Here is a 20,598-nt window from a genome sequence, read left to right as displayed (position 1 = left end):
CATAGAAATCTTTGGTACATATTACCAGAGGGACTAAGAATAGGGAAACTTCCAATGGAGGCGAGGGGGTATGGAACTCCAATGGTGCAAATTATATGGAATTGTACACCTCTTATACCACAATCTTGTCAGTCATTATTATATCACTAATAAAAAAGTCCTTAAACTAATAAAGTCAGACACCCTAAAATAACTTAAATCACATTGAGATTACACTTCACACCTGTAAGGATGGCCTTCATCAACAACACAGAAATGGATATATGTTGAAGAGAATATGTAGAGAGATAGTATACTGCTGGTGGGAATGCCAACTGGCACAGGTCCTTTGGAAGACTGTATGGAGAATCCTTAAACAAATAAAAATGGAGTTACCTTATGACCCAGCAACACAACTTTCTTAGGCATTTACCCAAAGGATACTGAAACACTAATTAGAAGGGACATGCACCCCTATGTTCATAGCTGCATAATTCACAATAGCCAAAGAGTGGAAGCAGCCTAAATGTCCATCAACAGATGACTGGCTGAAGAAGTCCTGGGATATATATTCCATAGAATCCTATTCTGCAATCAAAAAGGTGATATTGTGTCCTTTGGTACAAAACAGATGGATCTGGTGGTGATTATGCTTAGTGAAATAAGTAAAGAGATGAAAGACAACTACAAGATGGTTTCACTTATATGTAGAATCTAGAGACTTGATACACATGAGCTTGAAAAAAACAGAAGCAAGCAAAATATTTCCCCAACTTGTGTTAGCTATAGTGATGATAATTAGAAGGTTGAGTCAGGAGAGCAAAACGCAGCTGCTGCCACTCTTTAGCCATGACTACGCAAACTCTGGTGGCATTTTTTTTTTCAAGCCTCCATCCAGTGGGGGAGCTAGCCTAACAGTTATGCAAAGAGATTCTCATGCCTGAGGCTCCAAAGTCCCAGGTTAGATCTCTGTACCAGCACAAGTCAGAGCTGAAAAGTCCTGGGGATAGGGTTGGGGGTGTGGGGAGGGGGAAACAGAAATCTACATCCAACTTCAGACAATTTAGCTTAATTCGGTGTTTTCCAGGGACATGAACACTGAACCAGATGTTTAAGGCTATGGTCCTGTAAGTGTGTGTGTGTGTGTGTGTGTGTATGTGTGTATGTATGTGTGTGTGTGTGTTTTCCAGGCACCCATAAATGGAACATGAGAAACTGCACTTGTGTTAATAACTGCAAACCAATATCCTAAAAATAAAATGATTTGGAAGAAAAAAGAGGAGGACAGTAAGTCGAGCGGTAGCACAGTGGGTTAAGCACAGGTGGCACAAAGCACAAGGACTGCTGTAAGGATCCCGGTTCAAGCCCCCAGCTCCCCACCTGCAGGGGATTCGCTTCACAGGCGGTGAAGCAGGTCTACAGGTGTTTATCTTTGTCTTCCCCTCCTCTCTTGATTACTCTTTGTCCTATCCAACAACAATGACATCAGTAACAACAACAATAAAACAACAAGGGCAACAAAAGGGAATAAATAAATATTTTTAAAAAAGAAAAAAGAGGACAGAGAGAGAAGAAGCGAGGGAGAGATGGAGGGATTTGGGGTGGGCTATAGTCTTGTCATGTAGCATGTTAGAAGTAGAACCAAGTATGAATCTTGGGTTCTGACTCTTGTTCAAAGTCTGGTCCCCTGAACTATAATGGCTCCCATTCAGGTTCAGTTTTATGTAGAAGCACAAGAGAAAATAACTGCACTGGAATTTGTGAGGATTCCACATTACAGTACAATGCTGTGTTAGAAGGAGAAAATAAATTTCCATTATAAGTCATTTCTCTTCTTTGTTCAAAGCCTTTTTGGATAATCCCTTTTAGATTTAAATTAGCCATGCTTGAGAAATGCATAGTTGAAGCCCAGAGGAAATTTTATTTTGAAAAAAAATGGGCAGACTCTTTTCAGATATATCTTACTAGTGGATAGTTAGTAAAGAAAAAAAAAATGGTGGCTAACTCTGATTTCATAGCTTTCACTTAACCCTCAACCTGCTGAATTGGTAACCAACTTTAGGGTCTTCATTTTACTGGAAGAAAATCATTAGAGTTGAGTAACTAGGTGCCAGGCGGTAGCACAGTAGATTAAGCAGGTGGTGCAAAGTGCAATGACCAGCATAAGGATCCTGGTTCGAGCCTCTGACTCCCCATATGCAGGGGAGTCACTTCACAAGTGATGAAGCAGGTCTGCAGGTGTCTGTCTTTCTCTCCCCCTCTGTCTTCCTCTCCTCTCTCCATTTCTCTCTGTCCTATCCAACAATGACAACATCAATAACAATAACAACAATAATAACTACAACAATAAACAACAAGAGCAACAAAAAGGAATAAATAAATATTTTTTAAAAAGAGTTGAGTAATTGAAATAAAATTTTATGTGGCACAAAATGTTTACCACTTGAAAGAACCAGTGAGTGTCATGGCTCCTTTGTTGTTTCAGCTGACACCATTTTTCTTTTAACATCATCATAAACGCGGGAGAGTTTTAGATTGTGATGGTGATTGTGATTCAGGGGCCCTGAACCCACATTCCCCCATGGACAAATCAAACCTACTGCTACAGCAATTTCTTCCAGGAAAAGAAATTCTAACATGCAGCAAATGAGAAAAAAAGAAAAGCAAAACATCAAAGAAGGGAAGAGAGGTGGATAGTGATCTACTATTGGGGAGAAATACAAAGCACCCCATCTTCCAGATCTACAACTAAGAGATGAGCTTCCAGAGATTTAAATGTGAGTAATCCCCGGTATAGTCCACCCACATGGCTACAGTGAACTGAGAAAAAGGGAAGAGACTAAATCTTTTTTTACTTTTTATTTATAAAAAGGAAACATTGACAAAAACCATAGGATAAGAGAGGTAAAACTCCACACAATTCCCACCATCAGAACTCTATATCCCATGACAGCTCCCCTGACAGCTTTCCTGTTCTTTAACCCTCTGGAAATATGGACCCAGGGCCATAATAGAAGGTGAAAGGTCTGGCTTCTGTAATTGCTTCCCTGCTGAACATGGATGTTGATAGGTCGATCCATACTCCCAGCCTGAGAGACTAAATCTTAAATGTCCTGAACCACATACACACACACACACACACACACACACACACACACACAGAGGGGGGGGGGTGATTTTTGGGTAATTATAGTCATAATAATTAAGAGATAAAATTATGTGAAATACAAAATAGAAAAAGAAAGGAATCTTAGACATATGGCTAAGAACATCATCAAACCACAAAGAGGGTCAGAAAAGGATAAAACAGAGAACTATATGAGGCTCAAAACTGTAATAAAATGACAGTAAGTTTACACTAAATGAGTAATAACAAAATTTGTCAATCAAGATATAGGATGGCCAAGTAGATAATAACCAAGATCTATCTCTACTATATATAATCTCCATTATCAGGACACATACAAAACTGAAAGCAATGGAAGGGCAAAATATACTCGGTGCTACTGAACTCAAAAGGAAGCTGGGATTTCCGTACTTCTTATCAGACAAAAAAAAAAAAAAGACCAAAAAAACTAGTAAAAGATAAAGATTCCATAATGATTAAGGGTTTAACTCCATATGAGACCATGATATTTATATGTATCTATGCACTCATCACATGAAAACCTAAATATAAAAAGCAAATACTAGCAGGCCTAAAAGGAAAAACAGAGTGAAATATAATTATAGCATGGGACTTTACTATCCCACTTATATCAGTGGATAAGTCATTAAGACAGAAAATTAATAAAGTAACATCATTTTATATGGCATGTTAGACTAGATAGATATAACAGAATTCTACGCACAAGTCACATAGTAAATATATTTTCTCAAGTGAACATGGAACATTCTCCAACCTAGAACACATTAGGCTATAAAACAAGTCTAATTAATTTAAAATTTTTGAAATCATAAAAGCATCACAAGACCCCACACATAAACTTATATTTTGGTGACTGGTTTGAGTGCTATCAAGTCAGGAATTTTCTGATTTAAGACAGTTTCTGAGATAAAATATAATCAGTAACCTTGCTGCTTCCTTTTCTTAGTGAATACTCAGATATTTTTATTTTGGTAGCAAGGAATAGAGAGATGTTTGAATGACCCAATAACAGACTTAATGGAAAGCTACTTATGATCTAGAATTAGAAGAGAAAAATCTGTTAAGAAGAAGACTTATGAACTGCTTTCTTTTGTGTGTGTGTGTGTAAATTGTGCTTATTTTATAGAGGAGAGGTCAAAGCTCTGCTCTTCTCTGGCACATTTGGTGTTGGGGATCCAATCCAGGGTCTTGTGTTTGCACATCCTACATTCTACACAGAGCCACCAATCATTGCAGGCTGCATCAGCTGCTCTTTCTTGATCTCATTCATGGAGTCAGTCAGAACTTTTCTCTGGATAACTATTTCAACTCTCTCCTCCCTTGAGCAGATTCTTATGTTTACTAGAAGGCTCAATTCCCTCTTGACTTCCATGTGTACAAGGGCACTGTAGTCACTCGGGCCCCTTATTTTTCATGACTATACACCTTCTCCTTGGAAAAGAAAAGCTTTCCCAATGACAAGTCACAAAAGTGTTCACACACTGATGAATCTTGTTTCAGGTAAGGATGTCAGTTACTATCTGTTTTGGCTGCCTTATTCTCTCAGGCTAATAGAGGACATGTGGTAGTTCTTATGAGTCTAGCACAGATATGCTCTTCTGCATGTAGTTAACCAGGAGTGACAAACAGATATATCACTAAATTCATCTTGTCATCATTAATTACAACTTCTGGGGATCTCATTGGATTAGTACAAGGTTTCAATAGTTTACACAGGGTGTCACTGTTATAGGTATTTTCTTTTTAAAAAATCAGTTATTTATTTACTTTTATAAAGACAATTGAGAGGGAATGGGGAGATAGGGAGGGAGGAAAGGAGGGAGAGGGAGATCTGTAACATTGCTTTACTGTTAGTGAAACATTCCCCCTGAAGGTGGGGCCTAGGCACTTGAATCTGGGTCGCTGCACACTATTATGTGTGTACCCAACCAGGTGCATCACAACCCACCCCCTTTTGATATTTTCCAAGAGTGTTTATTGTGAATCTTTTAACTAGGTACATTTTAATACATTTGTCAGTTTCACACCTCTTTACCCCTACCCACCCCCCACCTTCCATGAACGGGTGGGGAAAAGAATTCATGTTTTTACTTGTCTTTTTACTGATTGATACTCTGCAGAGCCAGGACCTCATACAGACACAAGAACATTTCTCTGTTTCTGGGCAGCTTTTTCATTCAGATAGAGAGACAAGGAAAGGAAAGATATAACAATACTGGAGCCTCCCTTAGCACCTTGGCACTTCCACTTGGTGTTAGGGCTTGAACTTTGACCCATACACATGACATGCATGTGCCCTACTCAGCAAACTACTTCTCTAAGCCCAGGTTATTTTAAGGAATGTGAACTGTCAAATGCCTGTGACACTTGACATAGATGTATGCAAATGTAGAAGCATTTGGTGGGCTTTACCAGATGATCTTTGAAAGCAGTGGGAACTTCACTGACTTTCTATTACTAGCAGATTTTTTTCCTTGGAACTTCCTTGTCCTAGCTAACTGGTGATATGTTCATGTGCCTAGATTTAAACTTTGGGAAGAGGGAACCTTAACACTGAGCCTATACCAGGTGCAGTTGTGACCCTTCACTGAAACTCATGGACAATGTTGTTTCAAATAGCTGTGAAATGAAGGAAAGAGATAAAAAGGAAAAGGTTCTGACCTCGTGCTACTCCAGGTTTTCAAAGGCACAGAGCTGCAAGGGAACAGGAGTGGAGATACAGCAAGAGGCTAAGCCGCTTGTTGAGTAAGAGGTGCTAATGAAAGGAACAGTGAGGGTTATGGACCAAACCATCAAGTCCTTGTTTGTCAGTTTGCAAGCTGCTGAATTAGCCAGCACCTGATTTAACCAAGAGGCTCATGTGAAAACCATAATACTATGGTCTGAAAAATCTCAATGGAAGTACTACTCTTACACTTATATGAATGTATCTGGCGTTTGTAATTCTTCTGCAGTAGTGGAGACTCTGGCCAGAACACATTTCTACAGCTGGAAGATGGTGTAGTGGGAAAAAAAAACAAAAAATAAGACCCTGGAATAGATCTCAAAGCATTAAAATCTGGATTGGTCCTTAGAAGCTGTCTGACCTTGGATCATATAGGACTGGGTTCTACAACTGAAAGATACAGGTGCTTTTTGTGAACAGGGGGGCACTCATCCTACATTTCCTCCAAGTGAAATTATAAATAGAAAACTAATACATATAAGATTTAAAGCTGAGTTGGGATACTCATTAAGCTTTCTCTTCACTCCTACAGCAGTCCTTCACCCGCCTCTGCAAAAGCTAAGGACTGAGAAAACAGTTTGAAATGATTAGATTATCTCAGTAATTCCTGGGCGCTGCTCCCAGAGACTGATTCAGAAATGCTGAGGGCAGAGCTAAAATTCTGGATTTAAGCATCCCTCTCCCAACCAGGTGATTCTGATGTGGGTCCTGATGATTGGTAATTTCTGAGTCTCTCAGTCTAAATTATCCTTAACTTCATGAAACTTCAGTTTATTCATTTTCAAATATGTAAATTAAAATATCATCCCACTTCAAAGGTTTTTTTGATGAAATTCAAATGAGATGAGATATATGAAATTATGACTTTTAAACTGACATCTGTGGAAAGATAATTTAAATACCTGACAGACTATAGAATAATACACTATTCTAGATATAGTTTCATATAAAGATGTAGTCCAGACAGTTTCAAAAAGTTTCTAACTCCAAAACTTGTATATTGAGAAATTATAGAAATAATAACTCTATTTGGGTCCTTTTACTTGGCTAACAATAAAAAAAGTGGATAAAGTGGAGATGAGAATGATAACTGTGCAATCTAATTGATTCAAGAAAGATGTATAAATGTTTAGTTTTACATTTACTGTAGGGATTTTCTGTACTGTTGGGGGGGCGGCTTAGAGTGACAAACAGGAGACCTCTACTAAATGTCTGTTTGTGCTATGGCAGAGTTCCCATCTGACAGGAAGTGGAGGGTTGCTAATTTTTATTCTCTTTAAAAAGCATTCCTTCTTGTCAATTAAAATAGACCTGTGCATATGAGAAGTAGTTGTAGAATGTATTATGTATAGTTTGATGCTCAGAACACTTGATTAAAAATACCCTGGAACCTTATTCCCTCATTTATACATGAGTAGTCATATCGTCTTATGGCTGTCTGGACATAGTCTTTTCTTATTTGCCAGTACCATGCTAGAGAGGTGATCTTTCTCAAAATACCCATGTCCCATGTGTTTAGATGAGGATGAGACTAGTTTGACTGACACTAATATTAAACTTGAGTTTTGCAAAACTCAGTATTTCCTAATTATGCTGCACAATTTCCCAACTTAATATAGTTACTATTAATTAGTTTACAAATAGAAGATAGTCTAGATCATTTTTATCCCCAGATAGGCTCCAGCCAAGCCTTTAGAAGAGTGTAATTCTGATGACAGTCAATTTGAAAATCACTACATAACAGAACCATTAGCTGAAATCATAACTTTGGCTGTGACTTAATTCTAGTCAATATTTCAAACATATATATAGGCAGAACTTTTTGTACATTGTGTATGATTTGTCAGTGATACAACCATAGTTTTTAACAGCTATAATAACTCTTCACATGCAGGCATTTAAAAACAAAACATAATAAATCTTGCAATATACACATACAAATAAATCTTATATATCTATCACAAAGATAAATATATGTATCTATATAGACATATCTTTATAATACATAGCACTCTTGATTTTATCAAATAATGATTGCATTTCCGATGACAATTTCATATTGGTGTAATCATTACAAAGTAAAAGGTATCTTATTATTTTATAGCCACAGAGAATTTATTTTTCCTTTTTTCATTTTATTTATAAAAAGGAAACATTGACAAAACCATAGGATAAGAGGGGTACAACACACAGTTCCCACCACCAGAACTCTCTATCTCATTCCCTCCCCTGATAGCTTTCCTATTCTTTAACCTTCTGGGAGTATGGACCCAAGGTCATTGTGGGATGCCGAAGGTGAAAGGTCTGGCTTCTGTAATTGCTTCCCCACTGAACATGAGCATTGACAGGTCGATCCATACTCCCAGCCTGCCTCTCTCTTTCCCTAGTGGGGTGGGGTTCTGGGGAATCAGAGCTCCAGGACATATTGATAGGGTTGTCTGTCCAGGGAAGTCAGGTTGGCATCATCTGGAACCTGGTGGCTGAAAAGATTTAACATATAAAGCCAAACAAATTGTTGAACAATCATGACCCTAAAGGCTGAAATAGTGCACATGAAGAGTTGGGGGGGTGTCTCTGTTTTGTAGATAGCCAGTAGGCATATTTTAGTTATATTCCAAAGGGCCTGTGGCTATACTAGTTTTATTTTTTTTCTTTCTTTTTTTCCCCTGACCCTGAAATCTGATATGCAGGCAGATCCAAGTTATTGTCTGGGGAGATGATGTCATGGCTGGAAAAAGGACCAGAAAGTTGGATCAGGGAAGACAGTAGCTCCCTAATATGGGAAAGGTGTACAAATATTGTTGACTGTAAACCCCACTGATTTGATGTGATCTGGGGCCCATATTCAGCTTAGGAGTCTGTGTTACCTCTGCATCCCTGTAGATCTGAGCTCACATTCTGTAGTCATGAGTAAGAACATTCCAAGCTTCCTCAGTTTCAGGACCCATCTTCCTCAGGTGGAACACAGAGTATGTTGTCCAGCCTCCCTTCAGAAGATGGAACATTCTTTACTGTTGTTGATCCAAGTTGAGGGCAAGGTCCTATGGAGGCTCACAGAGGAGTCTATTTAGTTGTTCCTGATAGAGATAACTGGTAACAATGGAGAGAGGGATTTATTTGAGGTCTAGACCCATCATGTCTGTTTGGGAATCTCAGGACTCCCTGAATAGGACCCCAGCTGATGGGGTGGCCTGATAGTGACTAAAGAGTCATTGTTAAAGTCTGCCAGTCTCTTGCCCTTATTCAGCTTTTGCAGTCCTTGCTTTGATATGGATAGCTTGGTAGTGAGTGAGGGTTAAAAGTAACTAGGTGAGGAGGGTATTTGAGTCTAAGCAGACACTATTTCATTATGAACTTTATACTGACTCACTGTAAACTATTGTGTACTTTTGCTTTTAGGTATATATTTTGCCCTAATTTTATCAATACATGTGAACATATGCTCTATCTCATGGGACATGGTCTATATCTAGGTTTTGGGACTTTGTTAGAAAGTGAGCCTCCTGGAATGGAATTAGAGAATCCTATGAAAGGAAAGGTCTCACCTGAATAATGAGGCTGAAGGGCTGACATTACATACCTGACATCTCTGGACACACTCTGAAATGAAGCATGCTGAGGTGGTACTGGTTGCATTGATAAGGTTGGGATAAGTGGATGCAATATCATTTGATATGAATTGAGAGGAACATGCAGGAAAGTGAGCCCCATCCTAGAGGTTCCAGGACTGGGGGAAATATAGGCTGTATATGGGAAGTGTGAGGTTCCTTCTGTCTTAGGGTTTAAGAAGACAATAGTTACTGCTATAATCACATTATTTGGCAAGTGGGTTAACTTTGAAATATCCCTTTGTTAGGACTTGCTATATCATATACAACACCACCATAATTTATGTCCTTTGACATTATTTGTATATAGTTGTGCCACCTGTTGCTTCTGTTCTCCCTGGTCTAAGCTTTTAAGAGAGTCAACATATCGAAGACTCAGCTTATGGTCTGTGCATTAAAAAGTTTGAGACATTCAATTTTCCCCTCATTAATTAAATATTTATTTATATGACTAAAAATTAATAGGAGTGTACATAAACACCATTCCCACCAAACAAAAGACTGTATCCCATCCCACCCTCCCCCAACTCCCCCCGCCCTGTGTAGCTGAACATCCACCCTCACCCTCAACCCCGGGTTTTTCCTTTGTGCCCTACTCCAAATTCAGTCAAATCCTACTTTGAGTTGCCCTTTCTGTGTTCTTTCTCAACTTCTGTTTATGAGTGGGATCATCCCATACTCTTCTTTATCTTTTTGACACAGCTCACTTAACATAATTCCTTCTAGCTCCATCCAAAATGGGTCAGAGAAGGTGCGTTAATTGTTTTTAATAGCTGCATAGTACTCCATTGTGTACATATATCACAGTTTTCTCAGCCGCTTCTATGTTGTTGGGCACCTGGGTTGCTTCCAGGTTTTAGCTATTATGAATTGTGCTGCTATGAACATAGGTGTACACATTTTTTTTTATTTGCATGGGTGTTATGGAGTCCTTGGGGGTATATTCCTAGGAGAGGAATTACTGGGTCATATGGAAAGTCCATGTCTAGCCTTGTGAGAGTTCTCCAGACTGTTCTCCACAGAGGTTGGACCAATTTACATTCCCACCAGCAGTGCAGTCCTTTGTCCCCATAGCCTCTCCAACATTTGTTGCTACTGTTTTTTTTTTCTTTGATGTATGCTATTCTCATGGGGGGTGAGGTGGTATCTCAATGTTGTCTTTATTTGCATTTCTCTGACAATAAGTGAACTGGAGGAATTTTTCATGTGTTTGTTACCCTTTTGGATCTATTCTGTAGTGAATGTTTTGTTCATATCCTCTGCCCATTTTTGGATGGGGTCATTTGCTTTTCTGTTGCTAAGTTTGCTGAGTTCTTTGTATATTTTGGTGATTAGTCTGCTGTCTGATGTTTGACATGTGAAGATCTTCTCTCATTCTCTGAGGGGTCTCTTTGTTTGTGTGATAGTTTCTTTGGCTGTGCAGAAGCTTTTCAATTGATGTAGTCCCATTGGTTTGTTTCTGCTTTAGTCTTCCTTGCAATTGGGTTTCTTTCATCAAAAACGTCCTTGACGTTTAGGTGGGAAAACATTCCACCAATGTTTTCCTCTAAGTATTTGATTGTTTCTGGTCTAACAACCAGGTCCCTGATCGATCAGGAGTTGATTTTTATTTCTGGTGAGAAAAAGTGGTTCAGTTTCATTCTTCTGAATGCTTAAACCCAGTTTTCCCAGCACCATTTATTGAAGAGAACTTCCTTTCTCCATTTAATACTTTGGGCCCCCTTATCAAAGATTAGATGTCCATAGGTGTGGGGGTTTAGTTCTGGGCTTTCAGTTCTTTTCCACTGGTCTGTGTGCCTATTTTTGTTTCAGTACCAGGCTGTTTTGATGTTGATGTCCTTTTAATATAGTTTGAGATCTGGGAGTGATGCCTCCATTTCTGTTTCTTTTCCTCAAGATTGTTTTAGCAATTCTAGGTGTTTTCTGGTTCTAGATAAATGATTATAGTGTTTGTTCTATTCTCTTAAAGAAGCTTGGTGGAACTTTGATGGGTACTGCATTAAATTTGTATATGGCTCTGGGGAGAATATTCATTTTGATGATATTAATTCTCCAATCCATGAGCATGGGATGTCTTTCCATTTCTTGATATCATTTTCTATCTCCTTGAATAGTGACTCATAGTTTTCAGTATACAAGTCTTTCACTTCTTTGGTCAGGCTTATTCCTAGGTATTTTATTGATTTTGCTGTAAGAGTGAATGGGAGCAATTTATGGATGTCCTCTTCTTCAGATTTAGTGTTTGCATAAAGAAATGCCACTGATTTTTTTGTACATTGATTTTGTAGCCTGACACATTGCTATATTGCCTAACTTCCAGTATTTTTCTGCTGGATTCTTTAGGTTTTTCTATGTATACTATCATATCATCTACAAATAGTGAGAGCTTGAATTCTTCCCTTCCAATCTGTATTTGTTTGATTTTTTTTCTCTTGCCTGATTCCTATGGCAAGAACTTCCAATACTATGTTGAAGAGTAATGGTGATAATGGACAGCCCTGTCTAGTCCCTGATCTGAGGGGGAATGCTTTCAGCTTCAGTTTAGTATGATGTTGGCTGTAGATTTGCTATATATGGACTGCAATATTTTGAGGAATTTCCCATTTATTCCCATTTTTTGTAGTGTTTTGAGCATGAATGGGCGTTGGATTTTTGTCAAAGGCTTTCTCTGCATCTGTTGAGATAATCATGTGGTTTTTGGTTTTTCTTTTCTTTTCTTTCTTTTTTTTGTTTTTTTGCCTCGAGGGTTATTGCTGGGGTTCGGTGCCTGTACCACAAATCCACTGCTCCTGGAGGCCATTTTTTTCCCTTTTGTTGCCCTTGTTGTTTACTGTTGTTGTTGTTATTATTATTGGCAGTTCTAGGTTAGCAAAAATGTTAAGCAGGAAGTATTAGAGTTCTTAGGTATTCCCCCTCACAACTTCTCCTGTTAACATTCTGCATTTAAATGTAGATTTGATAAAGCTTATGAGCAAAGGGTGAAAATATTATTAACTAAAGTTCATAGTTTATATTAGGGCTCACTCTTCATGCTATGCGGTTTATGTGTTCTGACAAATGTATAATTATACTTACCCATCTTCATAGTTTTACTGTTAAAAAAAATCCCTTGTAGGGCCAGGGGGTAGCATACTAGGTTAAATCTGAAGTGCAAGGACCAGTGAGAAGCCCTTGGCTCTCCACCTACAGGGAGTCACTTCACAAGTGGTGAAGCAGGTCTGCATGTGTCTTTCTTTCTCTCCCCCTCTCTGTCTTCCCCTCCTCTCCCAATATCTCTCTGTTCTATCCAACAACAAAAACAGCAGCAACAATACAATAACAGTAGCAACAACAACAATGGGGGGGAAGATGGCCACCAGGAGCAGTGGATTCATAGTGTGGGCACTCAGCCCCAGCGATAATCCTGGAGGCAAATAATAATAATAGATAAAATAAAATCCCTTGTGTTTCCTCAATGTACTCCTCTCTCTTTCCCTTTCCCAGAAATTCCTGATCTCTTACCATCTTCATAGTTTTGCCTTTTCAGTATATCATGTAGTTGAAGTCATACACTCTTTTGAAACTGCCTTCTTTCACTTAGCAATACACATTTAAGTTTCCTACATATATTTCTGTGGATCAAGAAAGCACTTTTCTATTGCTGGATGATATCCCCTTGTCTGGACATACATGGTTAATTAGTCCAATTCCTAATTGAAGAATCACTTGCTTGCTTTTAGGTTTTTATATAGACAACTTTCTATCTGCAAATAAAGCTATAACAATATTTTGTATAATGCAAAAACGTCATACATATTAATCAATACCCAGAGCTGATTACTTTTTGTATGGGAGACTCATTACTATGCTAGCAGTTCTGGAACCCTAACCAATGGTTGGAAAGATTTTAAGGTCACTCAAGAGTTTAACTTCCTCAAGCACAGTAGAAACCAGGGCTATCCAAAACCTTTTCTTGGATCTGTCTTTACTATTAAACTAAAATCAAATGCCTAGGCTTAGAGAGGAAGGTCACTCATATCCTCACCTTTACCTCCTTCCTCCACATCCTTAGAGAATTGTTCCTCAAACGTTGCCCATCCAAGTTGGACTAGACTGTTCACTGCCCCTTCACATTGCCCCTTCTCATCTAGTCTATGAAACTTCCTCCTGATCTCAACCTGTCAAAGATGTTATCTCTCCAGAGCAGATAACTGTATCTGCCAAAGGACTGGAATCTCTTCAAACATATGCAGTCTCTTTATTTCCTCAGTCCTGGTAGCACCATTACTCATCTCTTTAAATTTTACCAAAATTTGATCATTTGCATAATTTGCATACTTTTCTAGGCTTCTTGACTAGATTAAGAGTTCCTTGAGGGCTTTTTCCCATACATGTTCTAGCATAGGGCTGGACCTATGGCATGATCTCCACAAACTATTCATTGAATATGTGAAAGGATGAATTTTATTTTTTTTTGACTGCCAGGTAGGTTTTGGTATATTCAGATTGAGGAGGTTTAACTCAGAGGGAAGAATAAAGCTCACTCCTTTCAGCCAAAATGTCCAGATTTAACTAAATGCTAAAAAAAAACATATTCTCAGCTCCACAGAGGACAGCAAGTTGCTGTTTTGATACTTCTTGTTCTCCTCCCAGGTTTCTATCAGGTAGAATCTAACAGTATAAATAGCCTGCATCTTGACCTAGAATTTAGCTATGGTTGTTTCCCACTCTGTTTCCTAGGGTTATAAACTGTCTAAAAAGAGTCTTGGCACAGTGGAGGAATAGGTCAAAAGTCTTTCTATAAAGGGGAAAGCAAAAAGGGCTCTCTCCAGGGACTTCAGTGAGAAGAGCAGTGAACATGTGGACTCCTCACATGGGAATGGCAAGAATAGACTCACACACCTGTGCATGATCACACCGGTCCTTGTGATCTCTAAATTCCAAGCCAGGGTTGACATATAAGTCATGACTGAACGTTCTTTATGTGCCTAGAGAAATGCTAGACTCTTTAACTGGAATTATTAGTTTGAAATAAGCAGACTATCAAATCTTCCAACAAGGAGAGAGTCTGATGGGAAAAATTCTGTGGGAGATGGTTAATATGTGACTGGAAATGAGAATGGAAACTAACAAAGGCAGTGTTTCTCAGTCCAGGAAAGCTGCCAAGTGAGGAAGATCTTAGTATGGAGGGCTGTGCTTAAGATGAGCCCAGAAGATCTCTGAGAGCCCCAGCACCCTGTTTTCTGGAGATGTTGCAAACTTTGTTGCTGTGTCTGGAGTTTGTATGCTCTGCATTACCAGTGTGGAGCATACATTCAGCTATGAAGGCAGAAAGGAAGGGGTCAGAATCCCAGGTGTGCCTGTTAAAACATGAGAAGGAACATGCCAAGTCAGGAAATTCAGGACTCAAGGACTAGAAATTGAGGAGGGTTGAAGATACAAAAACAAGAAGAGCAAAAAATCAGAGGGATTTGTAACAAGTTCCAGAGATTATCATAGAATGGGGCCATATTAGCAAAAGCAGGTGAGTGTTCTTAAATATTTACTTATTTATTTATCTTAATGAGGGGCTAGGGGAAAGAACTGGAATATCATTCCAACATATACAGTGGAGGAACTGAAACTGGGACCTCATGAACACAAGTTCTGAGCTCTACCACTTCAGTCATCTCCCCAGCCACAAATTTAAGTAAGTTTTAAGGAGAGCTCTTAGGTATGAGGTATATACTATGGTGCCTGCTAAGGACCCAGAACACTTAGAACACAACCCTGGTTAAACAGATTATTCTCTCATCTCTTAGCCATTTTTTTTTTAGGGTCAAATATACAATTGGTACCATGAACTTCTTTATACAGTTTATCTATTGAAGTTATTGGAGCAGGTTTTCAAAGAAGAAACCATGTAGTTATTGCAAATGAGAAAACCAAACTGAGAGAGGTTAAATAACTTATCTATTTTTACATAGCTAGAAGAACTAGGATTAAAACCCAGGTCTGTTTATCTCAAAGTCTGTTTTTATACCAGTCTCATTCTGTGACATTTGAGTCCCTCCACACACCTCTGACCCAAAATAATTGTTCTTATTATTTATTTTTCACCACCTTATGCACTGAGTAGAAGTTCAAATCAAGGCTTGGGAGATATCATAGTGGTTACACAAAAGAGTTTCATGCCTGAGGCTCAATCCCCAGCACCACCATAAGCCAGAGCTGAGCAATGTTCTGGTTTCCTCTCTCTCTGTATCTGTCTCAATAAAATAAAATTTAAACATTGTAAGTTTTTTTAAAAAAGAATTACAAAGCAGAGTAACTGAAAAGAGTAGAGGAATTATAATGAATAGAGCACTGAAATGGATATTATAGATAGACTTGCTGATGCCTACAGTTACATTGCAAAAGAGTTACCATCACTGAGCTGTTTGGTTTATTGTTCTCTCTCTGAGGTGGTCTATATGCCATCCGGAATACCCATTTCTTCTTGTCTGCATGGTCTAAGATTACTGTGTAGCTACTCTATGACTACAACTTTTAAGTGCAACAGCCTAAATAATGTGATCGTTTTTTGACTCACTGGCCTTTCCTATTTCCTGGATTTGCTACAGTATCTATTTATCTAATTAACCTTTATTTGGGTAGAGTTTTCCACAGTATCCTAAAGTATTTGTGTGAAAATCCTGGTAAAAGAAACTTCAAGGGGGGTTGAATGAAATGGGAGTATTGTTGCTCACCCTGGAACTAATATTTGATCTGCTCTTTCCTGTTATTTGCAAAAAGAGACTACCTAAATATTAAAGATAACTAGAATGGAGAAAGATGGCATATATTCAGATAAATAAAATTTGCAGAAGACCCTGAATAGTCTACTTTGTTTATAGTCCTGTAAATTTGTTGGATTTCCCCTTGTTGAGTGAAGACATTGAACATCAGAATGGTGATGGTGATGGTGAAGATGCGTGTGTGTGTGTGTGTGTGTGTGTGTGTGTGTGTGTGTGTGTGTGTGTGTGTGTGTGTGTGATGGGGGAGTGACTGTGTAGAAGCTTGCTTATGAATGAACTATGGGATCATTGGATTTACATTACTCCTTACAGATGAGAAAATTGAGATTAGCTAGTTGGTAGAAAGTACATCTAGACTGTTTTACTACCCTATCTCTGGTTAGTATAGCAAAGTGCCATTTAATAATTCTGTAGTCCCTCCTTTCAACTTCTCTGAAACAAAATACTGAAACTTCCATGACTTTAATTTTAGTTTATGGCATTTATTAGGGGACACTGATACTTGTGACTATTTTTGATGTATGTATGATAGAACAATTGGAATGACAAAAAAACACACTTTTATAATGAGCTTGGTTCACTTTCTTAAGTGGCTACAGAAAGCCTGCTCCGTACCCAGGCACTGTACTACATAGGCAACATCCAAAGGACACAATGACGAACAAGGCCTGGGTTCTAAAGCCCTGAACTTAAGGGCTGTGATGCAGGTTGGGTTTCATTTTCTGCCATTTAGGAACCTGATGTGGGATTAACTACAAAACCTCTTAGAGTCTGGATTTCCTCATCTATACAGCGGGATAATAATATCTTATAACACTATTGTGCAAAGCTGTACACAAAGGTGTCTGTGTAGAGGAGCTCAGTAAATAGTAGTTAGCACTAGAATTTCATTTCACAGCCAAGGAAAGGGAAACTAGGATCCAGAAAGGTTAAGCAATGTATGGAAGGTCGCATAATTGTAAGTAGTCAGATTCCCTTCCTCATGAGTCCTAATTAGAAATATCTGAGCCTCTCTGAGCATGCTTAAAGATGCTGATTTTGTTGAAGACTGTCTTATGCAATAGTTGCTATCTGTAGTGTTTTTAACATTGCAATCTCTTGGAATGTGGAAACAGATGACTGAATACCAAACATGACTTTGCAAATTTTAGAGAGAGAGAAATCAACTAATATTCTCTAGTAGAATTCTTTTGTCTCAGAAATAAATGAACTTTAAAGGTCATTTAATGCATCCTTCTCTTTCTGTTGTGCAAATAAAGTCTTTGTATGCTCTCTAGTATATTCTTCTCCTTCTCTTTCTTCATAGCACATTTAAGTATCACTCACCAATGTGTTACAAAATCTCACCTCCTCAAAGCCTTACCTCACTAGGGAAAGACAGAAAGAGGCTTGGGGTATGAATCAACCTGCCAATGACCATGTCCAGTAGAGAATAAATTACAGAAGACAGAACTCCCACCTTCTATATCCCCAAAAGAATTAAGGTCCATACTCCCAGAGAGGGAGAAATGTTAGGGGGGAGATGACTAGAGGGCTCTGAGCTCCAATTATATGTAGATAGACAGATAGATAGAGAGACAGCTAAAGAAACAATAGTCAGCGGGGTTCCCGGAAGATGGTGGACTGAGAAGCTGCTAGTGGCTTGAGCTCTGACCACATCTTCTGGAAACGGTAGGATTTTCTGCCTTTAGTAGGCCAGTCAATAAGAGGGTCTAGCGGTGACACCAAGGAGGTGACTATAACTTAATTTGGGTTAAAATATAGAAAAGGAAAAAAGGGAAAAAAAATTTTTTTCTTTCTTTTAAATTATTAAGCACACCTCCTCCACCTCCCCCCCCCCCCATAACCAGTCCCTGGGGACCAGCTCCTAGTAGGCTCCCCTGCTGAGCCCCTTTCTTTACCAAAATTCCTGTCCCAACAGGGAGTATTATTCATTCTAAGTCTATACCCTTCTGAAACCTCTGGCCCTTTTTCTTTCTAAGTAGTCAACCCCCCCACCTCACCCTGCATAGCTAATTAAATAATTAAAAATAAATAAATAAAAAAAAACTCTTTCCTTTCACCGCTCTTTAATGACTGTTATTTTTCTTATCTTTTTCTTTCTTCTCTCTCTTTCTTTTTTTTTCTTTTTCTCATTTTTGCCATCCTTTCTTCATTAATCCTATAGCTTCCAAAGCCACAGGCCCCATCCCACACAACACCAGTGTGCTTTTGTGAATTCACTGATACACATTTGAGAATTATTTGGGGGAAGAATTCTGACTCAGAGTTGGACTCTCACTGTGAGTACATCCCTTCCTCCTTTGGCTACCCATAGAATGTACAGTGGATAGTAGATCTACATAACTGTCTATTTCAGCTATCCTTGTCTAGTCCTGAGGTTTTTTTTTTTTTCTTTTTTAACAATCAGCTGCCTCTGATCACGAGATTTGAGGTAATCTGGGACAGGGTTTTTTTTTCTACCCTGCTCTATTTTATTATTAATATTATATAAAGGCACATATCTTCCCCCCCCCCCTTTAGGTTGATCAGAATTAACTCTTAGGGTATCTTTCATTGCTAGGATAGTGGGCATCTTATCTATTGTGGGAGAAACTTGTCTCATTACTCCTACCTCCTCTACAGAGTCTACCCACCCTCCTCCTCCTAGCTAATTAAAAAAATTAAATTAAATTAAATTAAAAATAAAGTAATCAAAAAAAAAACCTTTCCTTTCACTGCTTTTTAATTACAGCTCTCTTTCTTATCTTTTTTCTTTTCTCTCTCTTGTCTCTTTTTATTTTTTTTTTATCTTGTCATACACTTCTTCCTTCCTTCTTCTTTGCCTTTCTGAATTTGTGAATTATTTTGGGCAAGAAATCTGACTCAGAGTGGAATCTCTATGTGTGTATCTCTGCTCTACTTCCCTTTCCCCTCTTGTTACCCCTAGAATATACAGTGGATAGTAGATTCGCAAAACTGTCTATTCTTGCTATCCCTTCTTTCTTTTCTCTTTCTTCTTCACTGGGATTTGGTTACTATTTTTTCACGGACTGGAGAAATTGTTTGGATAACTGGTAGTGATTAAACTGCTTCAATACTTGCTTCAGTTGCTACTGTAATTCCTGAGGTTGGTGAGTGCAATTGTCATAAAGGTTTTTAGTACAGTGTTGCTTGTACTCAAGACACAACAACTGAGGAAAAAGAGAGCATAAAAAATAAACACATAAATAAAAAAGGGTATATAAAAAACAAAACTGCTATTCCAATGAATGAAGACAATATCCCAGAAGAAACTACAAATCAGCCAGAAGTAACCATAGATAAGAAAAGTATGCAAGCAATAATAAACTTATTAATCACAGAAATGAAAACAACATTGGAGGAAAGGAATGGCAGTATTAGGGAAACAACAGTTGAGACCCCCAAGGAAAATACTGATTATCTTGAGGCAATTAGAGAACTGAAAGCTGAAATAGCTGTAATGAAGAAAGAAGCTGAGGCAAGGGAGAGCAGACTAACAGAAGCAGAAAACAGAATTAGTCAGACAGAGGATGAGTTAGAGAAAACGAAGAAAGAGGTGAAAGAGCTTAAAAAGAGATTGAGAGACACTGAAAACAACAGAGACATATAGGATGATCTCAAAAGAAGTAACATTTGCATAATTGGCCTGCCAGAGGAAGAAAGAGAGGAAGGGGAAGCAAACATTCTAGAGGAAATAATACAAGAAAACTTCTCAGACATGAATAACAGAAATGACATCAAGATTCAAGAGGCCCAGAGAGTACCAAACAGAATCAACCCAGACCTGAAGACACCATGGCACATCCTAGTCACAATGAGAAGAAGTAAGGATAAAGAAAGGATCCTAAAGGCTGCAAGAGAGAAACAAAAAGTCCCATACAAGGGAAAGCCCATAAGATTATCTACAGACTTCTCAACTCAAACTCTAAAAGCCAGAAGAGAATGGTAAGATATCTATTGAGCCCTGAATGAAAAAGGGTTTCAACCAAGGATAATATATCCTGCTAAACTTTCATTCAAACTAGATGGAAGGATCAAAACCTTCTTAGACAAACAACAGTTAAAGGAGGCAACCATCACCAAACCAGCCCTGAAAGAGGTTTTAAAAGACCGCTTATAAACAAGAACATCACTATGATACTGGCAATATATCAGAGCAAACAAAAAAAATTTTTTTGAACAATGGCACTACAATACATTAAATCCATAATATCAAATGTCAATGGCTTAAACTCACCCATCAAAAGGCACAAAGTTGGGGGATGGATCAGAAAACATAATCCAACCATATGCTGCTTGCAAGAATCACATCTGTCACAAAAAGATAAACACAGACTTAAAGTGAAAGGATGGAAAACTATCATACAGGCTAACAGACCA

The 20,598-nt window shown here is 38.4% G+C and overlaps 1 long non-coding RNA gene across 2 annotated transcripts in view; it reads right to left on the bottom strand.

The window, feature by feature from the left end:
• LOC132534652 (uncharacterized) overlaps window positions 1–20,598 on the bottom strand; it is a 270,811-nt gene that overhangs the window by 106,044 nt on the left and 144,169 nt on the right. The gene's annotated exons all lie outside the window — the stretch shown is intronic.

Source organism: Erinaceus europaeus, chromosome 19 (assembly GCF_950295315.1).
Source record: "Erinaceus europaeus chromosome 19, mEriEur2.1, whole genome shotgun sequence".
NCBI lineage: Eukaryota > Metazoa > Chordata > Mammalia > Eulipotyphla > Erinaceidae > Erinaceus > Erinaceus europaeus.
This window is presented reverse-complemented; position numbering and strand designations above follow the sequence as displayed.